At 33.7% G+C, this 16,215-nt stretch overlaps 1 pseudogene; it reads right to left on the reverse strand.

Moving 5' to 3' along the window:
• Window positions 1-13,480: 13,480 nt before the first annotated feature.
• On the reverse strand, window positions 13,481-15,992 carry LOC149220884 (GTP-binding nuclear protein Ran1B-like; annotated as a pseudogene).
• Window positions 15,993-16,215: the final 223 nt, after the last annotated feature.

Genomic DNA, 16,215 nt, shown 5'->3' on the forward strand with positions numbered 1-16,215 from the left:
CCTCGCCTCGCATGATAACATTGTTTTTCTCAAGAATATGTTTTGATCTAGGGTCATGTATTAATATGAACCACCAATCCCTATCCAACACATCTAGGTAAAATAACACATGGTTACAGTGTTTTGGGAAAACATAGGCCCCCTAGCTTAATTCCACATCTTTATAGAGTTGATAGACATCAACCCACTATTGTGATCTTCCCTTACATTATTCTGATCAAAGGTGTCCCACCACTTACACCTAAAAATAAGACATTGGAATGAAGAGAAGTCTACTTGAATGATCTCTTGTATCTTTCCAATGTAACTTAATGTCCCCTGCATTAGTTGGCTATCTTGACTAGATTTGTCAAACTCAACTTCCATTCCACAATATTGTGTCATGCATCCATCATAGACATCCTCCTTGCACAAATGATGTCCATATGCCCACATATATGGGAACAAATGCACCTATAAAAAAGTGAAACAATCCCAATGACGTGTGCCTAATAACTTAAACATAATTAAAATTATAAAATTTATATAGATGTTACAATTCAAAGGTGCAACATGAAGTTAAAATTGTACAAAAAGATACTATAATTACCGATTTGTTGCACCAGATCCCTATGTTTAGGCATCCTCTTCCGAACGTGGGTAATGACTAGATGCACCATTTTTCTTTATGAATTGATCAACAATCTAAATGTTAGGGAATGTCATTGGCATATTTTGTTTTAAATGATCAAGATAAGGCACACTTTAACCATTCAACTATTTAAATTCTTTCCTATCACTATCCCATTTCCTCCTCTTATATTCGTACAATATGACCCACGGTTATGTTGCTTCCATATTGTAAAGAATGAATTTCTTGATGGATTCAACTCCTAAATTCAGTGATGAAATCAACCCAACACACACACACACACACACACACACACACACACACACATATATATGTATGAGATCAAAATATACATTAATATGAACTTCAGTGTGAATAGTTAATGTGTAGAAATTTAACAAATGATAAGCCACTTACTCTTCATCATGTGCCTCTTTCCATTCGTTTCGAGAATCTCCCCTTCTATTTTGCCTTCATCCCTTTCATCATCCCAAATCATCACACCTAGTGTGTTGTCTATTTTCTTGATGTACTCAATCACATAATAGAAAGACTCATATGATATATACCCCTCTACCATATATCCCTTAGTATTTTCCTTTTGTTGAACAAAACCTTTTAATTTCTTCATTTACATCTTTAAGAAGAACATCCAACGATAAGAAACCACCCCAACTAATTCAACCTCATTTACTAGGGGAATTACAATATGAACCAACAAGTCAATGAAACTCTTCAGCAGTTCCTTCTCAAACATACAAACAACCTTAGTTATCTCTTGACATCACCGTTGAATGTTAGTCATATGAATCTCATTTGATGTGATCCAATGGAGAAATGTAGATAATTTAGATATGGCACATCGTAGGTATTGGGGGAATTCATGGTGCATACACCCACACATGAGTAGAGGATAATTACACTGCATAGTAAATAATAAGTTATATAAAAATCCTATTGCATAAAAAAAAAAAGTATGTTTTTGACATACGCACTCTTTTAAGATTCAAATGGTCATGCGATTTCAACCCTAACAAATGGTCTTCCACAATGAAGTAGTGTCATAGTGAAGACCCATATAAAGAAGATACCCTCACACTGACTATAACTTCCTTTGCAAAATAAATATCATATCTCTTTAAAATCCATAGGACATCACCTTCTTTGAAAAAACAAGAGGGGCCAACCTCTCCTCTAGTTTCTTGTGGCCAATTTTTCTTTTTAGTTTTTGATGAAATAAGATCTCTACTAATAGACAATGTGTCACTTTATTTCCATGATATGTGCCTCCATAAAGAAGATGAAACATTTTTAACTATATGCACGGGATCTAGTAAGTGGACAACCTTAATATGCTCCCAATATGGGAGCTCATAAAAAACATTTTCCTTTTCATCCCAATGGGAAATTTCTCAACATAGGTGTCGAAGAATTATGGAGAATCAAACATAGGCTCCCCATTTGAATCGAACATTTATGCAAACTCCTTCTCCTTATCTCTCTCATATGAATTAAGCCATTCAACTGGTGTCATTATTGCAGAGCTTTGGATTCTCTCTAGTTTACCATTGAAAGCAGATGTTTCTCTTTTGTAAGGGTGTTCTTATGGGAGGAATACCCTAGAGTAGTCATACATTGTCTTTCGTCGGTGTTCGAACCACCTAGCCTTCAGACAAGGTCCACAACATTTACATCCATGATACCCTTTTGTTACAAGACTTGCAAAATTATTGTATACAAGTCGATATGTTAGCGACCATGAATATTAGAACAATTGTTACGAATTAAATTAATATGTAAAATAATATTGTTACATATATTTAAAAATCAATAAAAATGTAATTTACTAGAGAAAACTCCTAAGCTTGGATACTCATGTATGGTGTAAGCACATATTCGATACAAGGTAAATCTCCTCTCTATTATGACGGGTCTGAATACATCATACATATGTTCCCTTCCCATAATTCGTTTAGTTCATATACCAACGGTTGTAAGTAGACATCCATATTCTTCACTTGTCTTCTACCAGGGACTATGAGAGCCAAAATAAGATGTTCATTCTTCATGAACAAACATTGCGGGATATTCCTATTGATCACTACTACATGCCAAACATAATAGTTGGTGTTTTGGAGGGAATATTGGTTGACACCATCCATGGATATGCTGAGTCACGGACTGCATACTTCATCCTTGAATTTTCCAGGCCATGTATCCTCTATATGCTTCATGGCTATTGAATCTGTTGGGATTCACATAACTCCTCACTCAATTCTCTATGAGGCAAGCCATCCCTGAAACATAGTTAATCTTTTGCAATGAAAGAGTCTTTCAATACTTGGGATTATAGGCATGTGCTTTGATATCTTATGAGGAGGACCATGTGATTTACCAATTTTTTTTAATTATTGTACCTGTAATGCCCACATGCCAGGCATCTATCTTTGTTTTCATATTCTCCTCTATATAAGATACAATCATTCAAAGCCCTAAGGGTTAGCTCAATCGGCCAAGCCGGGGCCTCGCCAATGGGAGGTCACAGGGTCGAAACCTGAAAGCTCTTGGGGTCAGGTCAGTCAATAGGCCGAGGGGTGTCACCCCCTTCGGGTGGGGTCCATCCTAACGTTGTTCGATCGTGGACATAGTGGACCCACTAACCATGGGTATCCGTGAACCAGTAGTGAAAAAAAAAGAAGAAGATACAATCATTCAAACATGCATGAGATGGTATGTACTCAACACCCAAAATTTTTGATAGTTGGTTTGCCTCTTCACAACTACCCAACAAGACATGATCACTTAGAAGAACCTTATCTTTGAATAATTTGCAATTGGTGAGGAATATAATTATAGAGTGTCAATATTTAACATTTGTAAAATCAACCATTTTTAATTTTGATTGTGTGACAATATTTCTCAAAATATAAGGGACTTGATTATCATGTAGGTGAATTACCTCAATATTACCGAGAAACATGCATTTTCCATGCCAAAATTTCCTTTCAAGTTGTACAACAAATTTTTTTTCCCCAGCTCAGTAGACTATGACTTGCCACCAGGTCCAAATATAGGGGTGGTGGAAGAAGGTTTCGGGCATTCGAATAATGTATTAGTGATATGAGCATCATCCCTTAGCTCATCATTATGGAATGAATCTAAAAACATTTCCTCGATGGAAATCATATCTCGTAAGTAATCATCGATACCAACCTCTATTTGGTTGTCTCCATTGCTAACTTGTGATGAAGAACTACTATTGTTGTAGTCATTCCTAATTGGAAAATCTATACGTAGTGGGAATTGAATAGGTGGTTGATTCAACCATTCTTTGAATGCTTCCTCTCTGAGTCTTGGTCTTAATGCATCCTTCTCTTTAGTTGATGTTGTAGTGGGGCGCATTCGAAGATTGTAGGTGGGTCGCTCGTCATCACTAGAATCCTATTTTCAAAAAATATTGAACATCATTCATACAATATCAAAGATATTAGTAAGCATGCTAGTGCAATTGGTTTGTTGAAATTACATTATACCAAAAAATTATTACCGTTGTTGATCTAAGATTGTGGCTAGAAGATTCCATGTTCCAATTGGTATGGTGAAGAAGTTGTTCATTTTCATCTACAAATTTCTTGCGATATGTTGCTCCTGATAAGAGCTTGCGATGTTTTCTAAATGGAGGAATATTTTTTGCATCTGAGATCAATTCTAAATCAAGATCTTACAAATTTGGATACACTTTTTATTCAAATTGACATGGATTAAAAAAAGAAATTCCAATTAGATAATCGAAATAAAATAATATCTCAACTTACTAGAGATGGAGAGGGAGAACGTCGCGAAGGAATTTGATCAACGATATGGAACGAATTGGAATTTGAAGAATTGGCCATTTGATATTATTGGTATTTTTTCTTTGTATTTGAGAAAAATAAAAAAAATAAATTTTATGTGCATATCTAAAATTAATTTCGAGAACCATATAACCACAATCTGAATTTCAATCTAGTTTTCAAACAATTTTTCAAGAATAAGCAAATTTTAAATGGAAAATATATACTATGAGCTACTGTAATTCATGTGGCTGTCTCCTAAAGGATAATTTGAGATTAATATGCAATTTAAGGTGAAAATAAAATTTTAGATAGCTTCTAAATCCTGCTGGTGCACTTATCAGAACAAATCACACCGATGTGTTTAAATCATAACAACGCTGGGCTGTTCAAATAATACTCACACCATTTTTCGGTGTTCTGAAAAATATAAAATATGTTATTATATCGATGCTCTTGTACAAAAACACACCGATGCATTTAAAAAAAAAAATAGCACTGGTAGACACCTATTTCGAGAATTTACAAAATAAAAACGAATTCAACCATCTCTGTGCTCTTATATCAATTACATCACTGATGCAATTAAATAAAAATTGCACTGTTTCGTTAAAAAAATTAATCACATCATTCAAGATTTAGAAAATAAAAAAATAATTAGATCATTTCGGTGTGTTGAAAAAATTTGGTGCGCCAACAATGTTGTTTCATTTTTCTTATAAACGTGTTGGTGCTCTTTACAAATGAATGCGAAAAGTGAAAAAAATGCATTTTTTGCTTTCTATAAAATTGAAAAAGGAGCGGCAATTGATTTTTCAAAATCTAATTTCACAAAGTCTTTTAAATAGTAAAATGTTATTCATGATTTCATTATTTTTCCCAAAATTTCAAGGGAGTGATTTGCAAGAAAGACATTCTAGGAGCATTGTGCAACAACAAAATACTTTGGAATAACATAATTATTCAGAAGATCAGAAGCTGAAAGATATGGGGATTTGATCTAAACTCTTCATGGTAAATTTTTAAAATTTTGTTGTTCATTTTACTAATAAAAACGTTTTACAATTCTTGTTATGGTTTAATTAAAAGAGATTCCATTTGCAAGAGAGACATAATAGGACATTTTAGAAGAGATTTTTTTTTTGGAACCGCAACAAGATTAGAATTTTAAGGATATGGTGGTTAAATTAAAACCCTAGATATCGAAAATTTTAAATTTTAATGTTAAATTATTTTACAATTTCTATTAGATTTATTCACAATTAAAAAAAAAATTGTATAATAAAAACTTTTCTATTGATTTTACTAGTAATTTTTTTTTATGATTTTTGTTCATATTTCAATTTGTTAAAAAAACAAAAAAAAAAAAACAAACAAAAAAAAAAAAAAACAAACAAAAAAATTCAATACTTACCTTAAAAGCTTGCTTCTTCTTGCTTAGGTGACTACAAAATTTCACCTTAAGGTTTAACTCCCTTTACTACTTCACAATTAGGGTTTTTCATTTTAGGCATTTTAGATTTAATGGGTTTGTGCACTTACTATATATAGGGTGTTTGACATGTAAAGTAGGGGGATCAATTATTGAATTAGATCCAAACCCTTCCTCCCCTATCTATTTAAAAAAGGAAATCGAATATATGTTCTGCGGTGCGCCCTGTGTAATAATGCATCAGTGCACCCAATGTAATACAATGCACTGGTATATTATAACACTGCCAATTTTTTCTAGTATGTTCAACATTTCTCCTGGTGTAATATAACACATTAACACATCTCTGCGAAGTAGCACTATTAAGTCATTGCGGTGAATTTATCATCACAAATCACATTGTCATAATTTAAAATAGTTTTAAAAAATAAATTTTCACTCATTGTGCCAAGAAATTAAACACATGTTGCATTTAATGGAATAAATGCACCCCTGCATGTATTCAAATAAACACACCAATTACCAATCTCTTTTTCACTGAAAAATATTTTATTTATGTATAAATATATTTAATGTCTTCTGAATTTAATGGTACATGTTGTATATTGACAAAAAAAAATTGAGAAGGTGTCAAAAAACAAAAATAATGATCGACATAACAATAGAACATCCAAAAAAGAAGAGAAGGCAAGTTCTTTGTAAATTGTTTATCAAAATTAATATATTTGAACTATATGTACGTTTAACTAATAAGTATTGGTTAGTGTGTGTCATGCAAAGCCACAAAATGAAGAAGGCTGATAAGATTATTTTTAAGCAAAGTGAAAAAGAGTGTAAAAGTATGATAAAAAAATTGCAAAAGAATGAATGAGGTGACTGAAAATATACTATTCAATATGAGTTTCTTTTTTGAATTTTCGTTAATAATATACTTAAGAATATTAGAGAACATGTTTCAAACAATCTATTAATTCATATATGTTTATTATTCTACAAGGAGAAATAATGAAGGAAAACATCAATGTCATTCTTCCGAATCTTTCTAGTCTACTAATCTTTCTTCCTTCATTTGTTCTCTCTCAGTCTGCCTCTCTCATACCCTCACGTTACCCAGCGGCCTCCCCTCCCATGCATTTAATTCATTTTTCTTCCCTCCACTTGAATTTTTGCCCTCATCTTGTTCAGTTTCTTTCATGTCTTCCTCTAAGTGGCCATAATGCCTAGAGACAGGGCACATTCAAAGAGGGGTGTTGGGGTTTCAACCTAATCAGCAACTCCCAAGATCAAACCCAAGCTCAAGCCTCGATGGACTCCTATAATAAGCACACCCCCTTGGTGGTCCAACATGATATTTTAGATATTAAGTAGGAGTTGGTCGAAAAAAGGAATGAAATGTTAGATTCTAAGGTCTTGACAAAATGGAGAATTGAGTTCCAGACCTGGGCTCTCCAAGGACTTGTCACAACCAATATTTACACATAGTTGACCTATATTTTCATATAATTAACAATATGTTGGAAAAAGTTTAATTTGACTACAATGAGCTCCTCCTTTGCATGGAGGAACTCGATTTTATTTACCAATTTATAAATGAAAGAATGTAGTGAATGGAGATAACTGCTTCTTGATAGCTGATTAATTATATGGTCTTAACACGGCATAAAGCCACTAGTTGTAAGCTTATCAATTTTCATAGTCTTAAATTTTTATGTCCTCTATATTTATGTCTATCTAGTTTTCATGGATTTTAATTTGTGTTATTTGAAACAGCCAAGCTTAAGCATTTATTAGTGTTTTCAATCTGTGGTTGTAGGTTAGAGTTAGTCATGGTGGAATTTTGTAGTAGGTATTGAATGTGTGGTTGTAGATTAGAGTTAGTCATGGTGGCATTTTGTAGTATGTATTGAATGTATTTGTTAGGGTAACATGAATTTTTGAATTTACAGAAAAATAAATAAATAAATAAATAAATATACCTGCCACTATATATAGCAATTACTTTGCTTTGAATTTGCATTAGTTTATCAAAATATTTTGTATAATCTTTTATGTTTTCTATCAATAAATTAAACATTTTATTATTTCAAAATTCATTTATTTATTTTGTGATCGGTTGCCTTTTCAACCTATCTTTTTTGTGTTTTGTAACTATAAATACTAAAAGGTCACTTTTTCATTTTAATTTTATGTTCTTTTTGAATATTTTTTCCTATTCCCAATGTAGCTATCTTCCTAAAACTTTCTTTATTTTTTCTTTGCTTTCCATTTTTCTTATTTAATTTTTTTTTTTCCATTTTTTGGGGTTATTTTCTATTTAAATTTTATTACCTTTTAATTTTGAATTTTTTGGGAAATTTTCCTTTTTTATGATTTACATTTTAACTTTTTCATTTCTTCTTTTTTTTCTTATTAATTTTTTTTTTTTTTTCCATGTTTTTCCCTATTTACCATTTATATAATTGTAATACTTTTATAAGGGAAACATAGCTTATATAAAATTGTTTAACTCGAGCACTTTGATATTTATTTATAATCAAAACATGACCTAAATATTTATTATACTTTCCATTTGGTTTCGTTGCTTATTAGTTTTCTTTTGACCAAAAATTTATGTCACTTATCCATAGTTTAACATTATGAATTTATTTTTTGTTATTTATTATTATTATTTAAATCTATTCATTTGTAAGGTGATTGGTTGAGGTCTTATTATGAGCTATTTAGTAACTTCTATATCTATTAATTACAAAAAAATTTTTATTTTTTTTTCCTTTTTATTTAACTTGTATTTTTCCCCTTTTTTTATTATTTCCCTTTTCTTGATTTTTATTTTTTCTCTAATTTTTCAATTTAAGATGACTTACTATTATATAGAAAAACATATTTTTATGATCTTAATTATATATATATATATATATATATATATATATATATATATATAAACAATGTCAGTTAATCATATTTCTTGGGTGACTTTCAACAATACAATATTTTGTTAGTGGTTTTATTTTTGTGATGAAATCTTTATCTTTATTGTTTTTTTTTAATTTTAATTAAGCTTTATTTAAGCTAAGCTACAAGTATTAGCTACTATGTAGCCCTTGTTTATAATCAAAACATGACTTCAAGATATAAAATATCAAAATAGTTAATTATGATAATGATGTAAAATGGATAACTTTATTATTTTTAAAAAACATATTTTAAAAAATAAATAAATCATTATTATAAATTCTAATATGAAAATTATAAATCTCATCTCAATACTAAATTGAATTTGGATAGGAATTGTTTTGTGTGATTTTTTGGAGTTTCTGGTTGGGAATTTGGTGAAAACAATTGTGGCTAAATCAAGATTTGTGCTGTTTAAACTAGTTTTTTTCCTACATATATGGATTCAACACCCTCATAAACTCATTGAACACACTCAAAAATCCCTGGGCACTTGGATTATGAAGAGTTTACCTGTCAAACTTGTTATTTCAATAAATCCATGCAGGATTCTAAAGAAATAAATTGTAGTGTCTTAGTATTCGTTGTGTAAAGTCCCTTTTAGCTTTGTTTTGGGAGGTTTCTTTTGGTTGGTCTTTTTATGAGTTGATCTGGAAATAAGTAATTTTTTTTTATATGAAAAATATCTTTTGTTTTTTCAGCTGGAAAAAAGATTCTGGATAAAATAAGATAAGATCATTATATTTATGTCCTACAAATGACCACAAAGTAGGTCAAAAGGACTGTTGAGTACATTGATGTATATACAAAGAGGGAGAACCAAATAGTGTCCTATAAAAAGATACAATGCATGAAGTAAATCAACATCTAGCCTTAGCATAGAAGATCCAAGAACTAATAGGTCTAAGGATCATACCCATCTCTCCTAACATTTGAGGATCAACATCTAGCCCTAGCATAGAAGATCCAAGAGCTAATATGTTTGAGGATCATACCCATCTCTCCTAACATTTGAGGTTGAGTGAATAACACTGAAGAAACTCAACAAAGTTTGTTGACTCAATGAAGAGCCAATGGCAAGTGTGCACTATCCACTAAATCATTTCCTAGGGGTTCACATGCTTGAGGACCTAGTCTGTCCTAGAGGAATGGATCTTACACAAACTGTTGCTAAGATCTCGTATGGCATGGTGAGGTCCCATGGATCCTCACTGATGAGTTTGGATATGGTATCTCTTGGTGTCCCTGTCTGAATGTAGTACCCTGAAAAATGTCGTGATCCTCTGTGTGGGTTCTGCTTTGATGGGAGGTTGAAGAAAATGTGCTCGTCCCATGGATCCTCATTGATGAGTCTGGATATAGTATCAATTGATCTCTTGGTGCCCCTGTTTGAAGGTTGTACTATGAAAAATGTCATGATCCTCTATGTGGGGTCTACTCTAATGGGAGGTTGAAGAATATTAGCTCGAAACCTAAGAGCCTCCTGCATATATAGGGCCAAGCATCTTTGATCGTTCTACTTGAATAAGCAATAAATCTTTGAACAAGAAATGACAAGTATCCAAAAATGAAGTGCACCTCGGTCTCCACTTTAGAAAATAAACCAAATTTTTTCCAAAAAACCAGACTTCAACCACTAGTCGATTTAGAAAAACATGAGATTGGTCTTCACTGCTCATCGAAATACCGTCGTTGATCATATATGTAATATGGCTATGATGATTAAACGTAACAACCACCTCAAAAATCTGAATAAGTACCTATATCCTTGGTAAAAGCTACCCACCAATTTGAATGACAATGGTTGCTTCAATCCCATTCCAACATTTAAGCATCTCCGTCGCATTAAGCTTCAGTAGACCGGAAAACTTGACATGCCACTTGGAATACAGTTTACAGCGATTGTACAGAGACGGAATCTTAGTCTCAATTGGGTCGTATATCTAATACCACCAATAGTCAAAGTTCAATCATTGACACCTTCAATTATCACTGTGTTTTCTGCAGACCGTATAGCTGTGATGACACGTGAAGGAGAAGGGCCGAAATGAAGCACAAGCTAAAAAGAAAAACAGAGAAGCCATCGCGCCACGACTCACGTCGGAACTTTGAAGCCTGATATTGCTGCTGTCACACTATGACGGCATCCACTTTTCCATCAATCTAACCTAACAAATCCGTGCGTCCCACAAAGTCAACTTGTTACTACCGTAAGGAGACCTGTTACTAGCGGGATGAGAACCATATGGGAAATACAAAATTCAATTTAAAATTAAAAAAAATCAACCACTGAAGGGAAAACCACATGCTTAAATCAAGAGCAAGCGGGAATGAGACGAGGAGGTTCATGAAACTTAATTTAGATATTCGTCGAAGTTTCCCGTCTTATAGTGTGTTCGTGATTCAATCTCATTATCAGATTTGTTGAGGTCTTGGTCGCAGTTTGCCTTTCTGTTTTACCAAGGTACTGTAATGATGCTGAGCTCTCACGGAATTGGGCTTATAACTGTAATAGCAGTCTCTGGCTACAGTGTTATGATGTTGGTGTTGGGTCGCTAGAAACTTTTGGAATTGAAGAAGGATTGTTCTTGCCTACAAGATGAAGTGAACCAGGAGGGCCCTCTCGGATCTCATTCTGGTGTTCACCATCAACAACAGCGTGCAGAGGGAGGAATATCGATCTCATGTAGGATGAGAGGCTCTCAACCCTCTTCAGGTATCACTACTACAAGTAGGGGGGTTTTAAGACAATATTTAAGACAATATTTGAGTCAATTGTCTTAACTTAAGACAAAAAGAAACTTGTGTATTGTATTAAATATTGTCTCTAAGAGGATGTGGCAAAATATAATGTCTCAAAAATTTGTTTCTATAAAGACAATATAGAACACATATTATTATTGTCTCTATAAAGATAAGAATTATTGTCTATTAAGAGACAATTTCATTTGTCTCTCTAAAGACAACTTCACTTGTGTCTCTTTAGAGACAATTACATTTTTGTCTTTTTAGATACAATAGTTGGGATTAAAAACATATTGTCTCTATAGAGACAATATGTCCATAATTAAAACTATTGTCTCTCTAGAGACAATATAAAAAATTATTTAAAAAAAAATAAATGTCCATAATTGTCTCTCTAGAGATAATATAAAAAATTATTTAAAAAAAATAAATGTCCATAATTCAAACTATTGTCTCTCTAGAGACAATATAAAAAATTAAATAAAAATCATTTTGAATGTTCTTTCAAAGTAGTTTCACATTCAAAGTTCACAAATAGTACTCGTGTATGAGAGAAACCACCACATAAATTGTTCTCTGATAGAAACCAGCGCATATGGGTTATTAATATTACCTTTGTTTAGCAAGAGGGGATTCAATTCATTACTAAATTTACGCCCAAGTTTTACTTTGTGTTCCAACAAAACCTGACATCCCTGTAAATCTGTAGGTTTACTCTGCCAATTAAATAATAACAAGTTGTGTGTGTGGAGTGCCCAGTCGAGCATTCACATTTCCACACCAGTAATTACCAACATCACAATGCAACATTCCATGCCTGACATGGTTTTCTTCCAACAGACATGAAGCCAAGCAACACTTAAGAAAATATTGCTCGAGCATTAAACATGTCAAACCTACATCAGATAAAATGTGATGCTTAAGCAATAAAACGGCATAGAACTATTTCCTTCAAAGGGAAAGTTACCCAGCATTGGCATGAATATAAGTGATAAATATATAAAAGTGAGCACTGACAATTGATGTTGGAACACTCCTATAAAATCTCAATCACGCCAGCATTAATATAGAGTAGAAAATGCTTTCCTCCAAGACCACGTGAGCTTAACATCGCCACCCATATATAAATGCAATGTCCAGCCAGCATATTTATTTACTGTCAACTTTTCAACAGCCTGCCATCTTATAAAGCTTTAATATCTACTTCGAATGGGAGTCAGAAGTTTGGATTTAAGATGCTACCTTAGCTTTCGTAAGCGTTCCTTCTCCCAGTTTTACTATAGTTAAAGAAGAATCTGTAGACTGTTGAATGGAAATGACTTTAGATTTAAACAATGCGAATCTTTATGCAGAAATCAATCGAGAGCCCAATTAATGAAATGGCGATACCTTTATGTGTTCGATAGACAACATACCCACAAGAATACCCAGGCAGGCTCGATAGCCACGGTTATCAACTATGTAAACCAATTTCAGAGTTAAAATAAATCCTTAGACATAGCTAGAATTTTCAGAGAAAGTTTTAACAAGCCATAATATATTGCAAGCAACAATCATCGCAACTAGCGTTTCCCCCAACAGTACACAATGAAAGGCACTTGAGCATTCTTGAAATATTTGAAGAGTACAAAAAGTTCTTGTGCAAAATGTGCAAGAGTATATAACGGGAAAAATTGTCTTAGCATATAAAATTAGCTATGTAATGGAGTTGAACTAAGATAGCTTAGCGAACTCCACCGATGAAAACATCTGCACAGCACCCAAATCACATATAGAGAGATGCAATAATGTTATTCTAAGCCCCAAATACAAATCAGAATTAAATGTCGGAACTCAAGAGCAAACTCCAATGATACAAAACTAATTGAATCTGCCAATCCCTAAATATGCAAAAGCATCTTAACAAAGCTATTCGAAAGCATCATCATCGTCATCTGGAAGGGGTTGGGCCACAGCTACTACAAGTTCTGCCTCATACCTAACAACATAAAAGATTGTAAGCCAAAGTTTCAATCTTTTGGAAATGGAACAAATCATTTCAATAAAAGTTAACAAAAAAAATAAGAAAATAGCATTCTACTTACTGCTACTGGGTTGCAAGGTCTATCTGAACCTCAGGAGGAGCAAGAGCAGGTGACTCCACAAAATGAAGGTTTGGATCCCTATAAAAATAACCCATTATAGAATCAATGCAAATTTTTTAATATAACATTCATATTAGGCAGCATCAGAAACTAGATTGAAGGCTCACCCTGAGAGCTTCCATGCCAAGTACATGAATGGCTTCTCAAAGTTGTAGTTACTTTTTGCAGATATCTCATAGCACTGAAGATTCTTCTTTCTATGAAGAGTAACTTTCTTAGCTTTCACTTGCCTATTTTTCACATCAACCTTGTTTCCACAAAGAACAATAGGAATGTTCTCACACACCCTGAAATTCACAAAGATATTTAGCTAATCGGTTCAGGCAGTTGTCCCACCACACAATTAAGGAACCTTCATTTCTACTTAGAGATCCAACCCCTCTGTAAAAGAGATACCTGCAAAGATCTCTGTGCCACGTTGGGACATTCTTGTAAGTCAATCATGCAACAACATCAAACATGATAACTTCACATCCCATGAATATTGCAACAAACAAAATCCCAATCAGTAAATAAGAAAGAAACAAATAAATGCTTAGGCAGACCCAAAATTAGACGTGTGAATGGAATCAACTCAAGACCAGCATTACTCAGTAATGTCTTGTAGCCTTTGGGCCGAGCCCCTTTCTTTAAGAGACATAGGTGTATATAATTAGAAAAAAATAAAAATAAAACAATGTCTGCTTGCCGCAAACTGTATTGACCCTAATCTAAGGTAGAGATTATTGCACGTTGTGTTAAGGTGCGGTAGAGCATTTCCTCTGTAATAAGGAAGGCCACAAAGCGGAGTGGCGCAGCTGGAGACCCGCTCTATGGACATTATCTAAGCCAAATGGAACACCCAAAAAGGAAAAATGGGTTTGGAATAGAATGGAACAACAGGTTGGTAGGGTTATTATCTTGTCCACATTTTAACTCTTTCCAGCATACAATTATTAATAACCTGGAAGCAATAAGGAATTAATTCAAAAGAACACTATAATTGAGGGGCAGGGTTCGCACCCTCTATACAAGGGAGGTTGTAAGCTTAGGGGATAAGACCCTCTTCAGTCAATTACATAAAACATCATATAAACCATATAGGAATGTGCAGCTAAACCAAACAAAAAACGTGACATAGATAAAAGTTGTGCAATACTATGAACTCATAAAACAAAAACGAGTACAAATTCCTGTACAGAAAGGCCGCGGTGCGGTAACCTTTAAACAAGCACAATCGAGGAAAAAATATTTTGTCGTTAAAAGTAGTATATCCTCACAATAAATTATAGTCCAATAAACAAGGAGCTTAATATGTTGTGAGCAAAATAAGCACAGGTGTGCGTTAAAATATATATATACAGTTACAACTGTCCGAGCAGAGGAATTGCATTTGGACATCCAAATTCAAGAGTCTAAAATTACATTTGTCATGTCCATGGTAACTGGATCCTGGAGGGAACGAATAACCCTCCCCATCCTGGTTCAATAAAAAATAAAGGTGACCTAGAGGGTTACCCTCCTCTAAACACAAGAAAAACTCTAAAGCAAAACAGACATAGCTGCGGCCGGTAGGATTCCCCATACCTGGAAGTCGAAATAGAATGGGGGTGGGGTTTTCCTTAGTCTTTAGGTCGTGTGAGGAACGGGTGCCTAATATGTACAAGGAGCAACCCGAATAGCACATGTTAGACAACAATAGAAGTAATGCAAACCGCAGTAAAACAAAAACTCAAGGAATTTATCCTCGTGCTTGCGAAGACACTTACCACTAAAGAAAACTCCAGCCAGTGAATGAACAACACTCATTCCATTGCTGTAGGAGGACCCCATTGCTGAATAATCCTGTAGATGCATGATGCATGAGCATAATTGATAAGTTTATCAGTAAATCGAAAAGAACGCATAGCCAAAAGGTTACAGAAGGAACACGACATTATGCGGTTATCTACCTGAAGGGTTTGGAAACGAATCCTCCGGCATTTGAACAAGGTCTGCAAGCTAGGCTCTCTGAGATGGAATGCATGGACTGAACCAGAGCAAAGCCACAGAGAAAGTTCCCAAAAAAATGATCCCATCACCCAAGGCAAGCGTTAGTTTAGGCGGTAGCCCATGGAGACGATTTGCCACTGTTGGATTACAAAGTGTGCCCTCCACCGTTGATATAAGGCGAAAAGACTGGACAGCCTGTCGACCTCATACAGTACGAAGCAGAGCAGGAGATAATTCTCATAGTAATGGATAAGGGGTGCCACGTGATGGCTAAAGGGAAAATGTAAAGTTACCCCCGGAACCATTTCCGCGTGGTTAACATGCGTCCAAACCATACAAAGATTTTTATTAAAGTTAAAAAGCAGTACACCAATCCCTTAAACCATACCCGTATGACAATTGACATGCATAAAGTGACATAAGGTAAATGAATCATAGGAAATTGTATATATAATTCCAAAGGGTAATCCCGGGTATGTAAAACCTTATGACTATATATATATATATATATATATATATATATATATA

Source organism: Pinus tabuliformis, chromosome Q (genome assembly GCF_031772625.1).
Source record: "Pinus tabuliformis cultivar Carrire ecotype Pingquan chromosome Q, CPIR1, whole genome shotgun sequence".
Lineage (NCBI taxonomy): Eukaryota > Viridiplantae > Streptophyta > Pinopsida > Pinales > Pinaceae > Pinus > Pinus tabuliformis.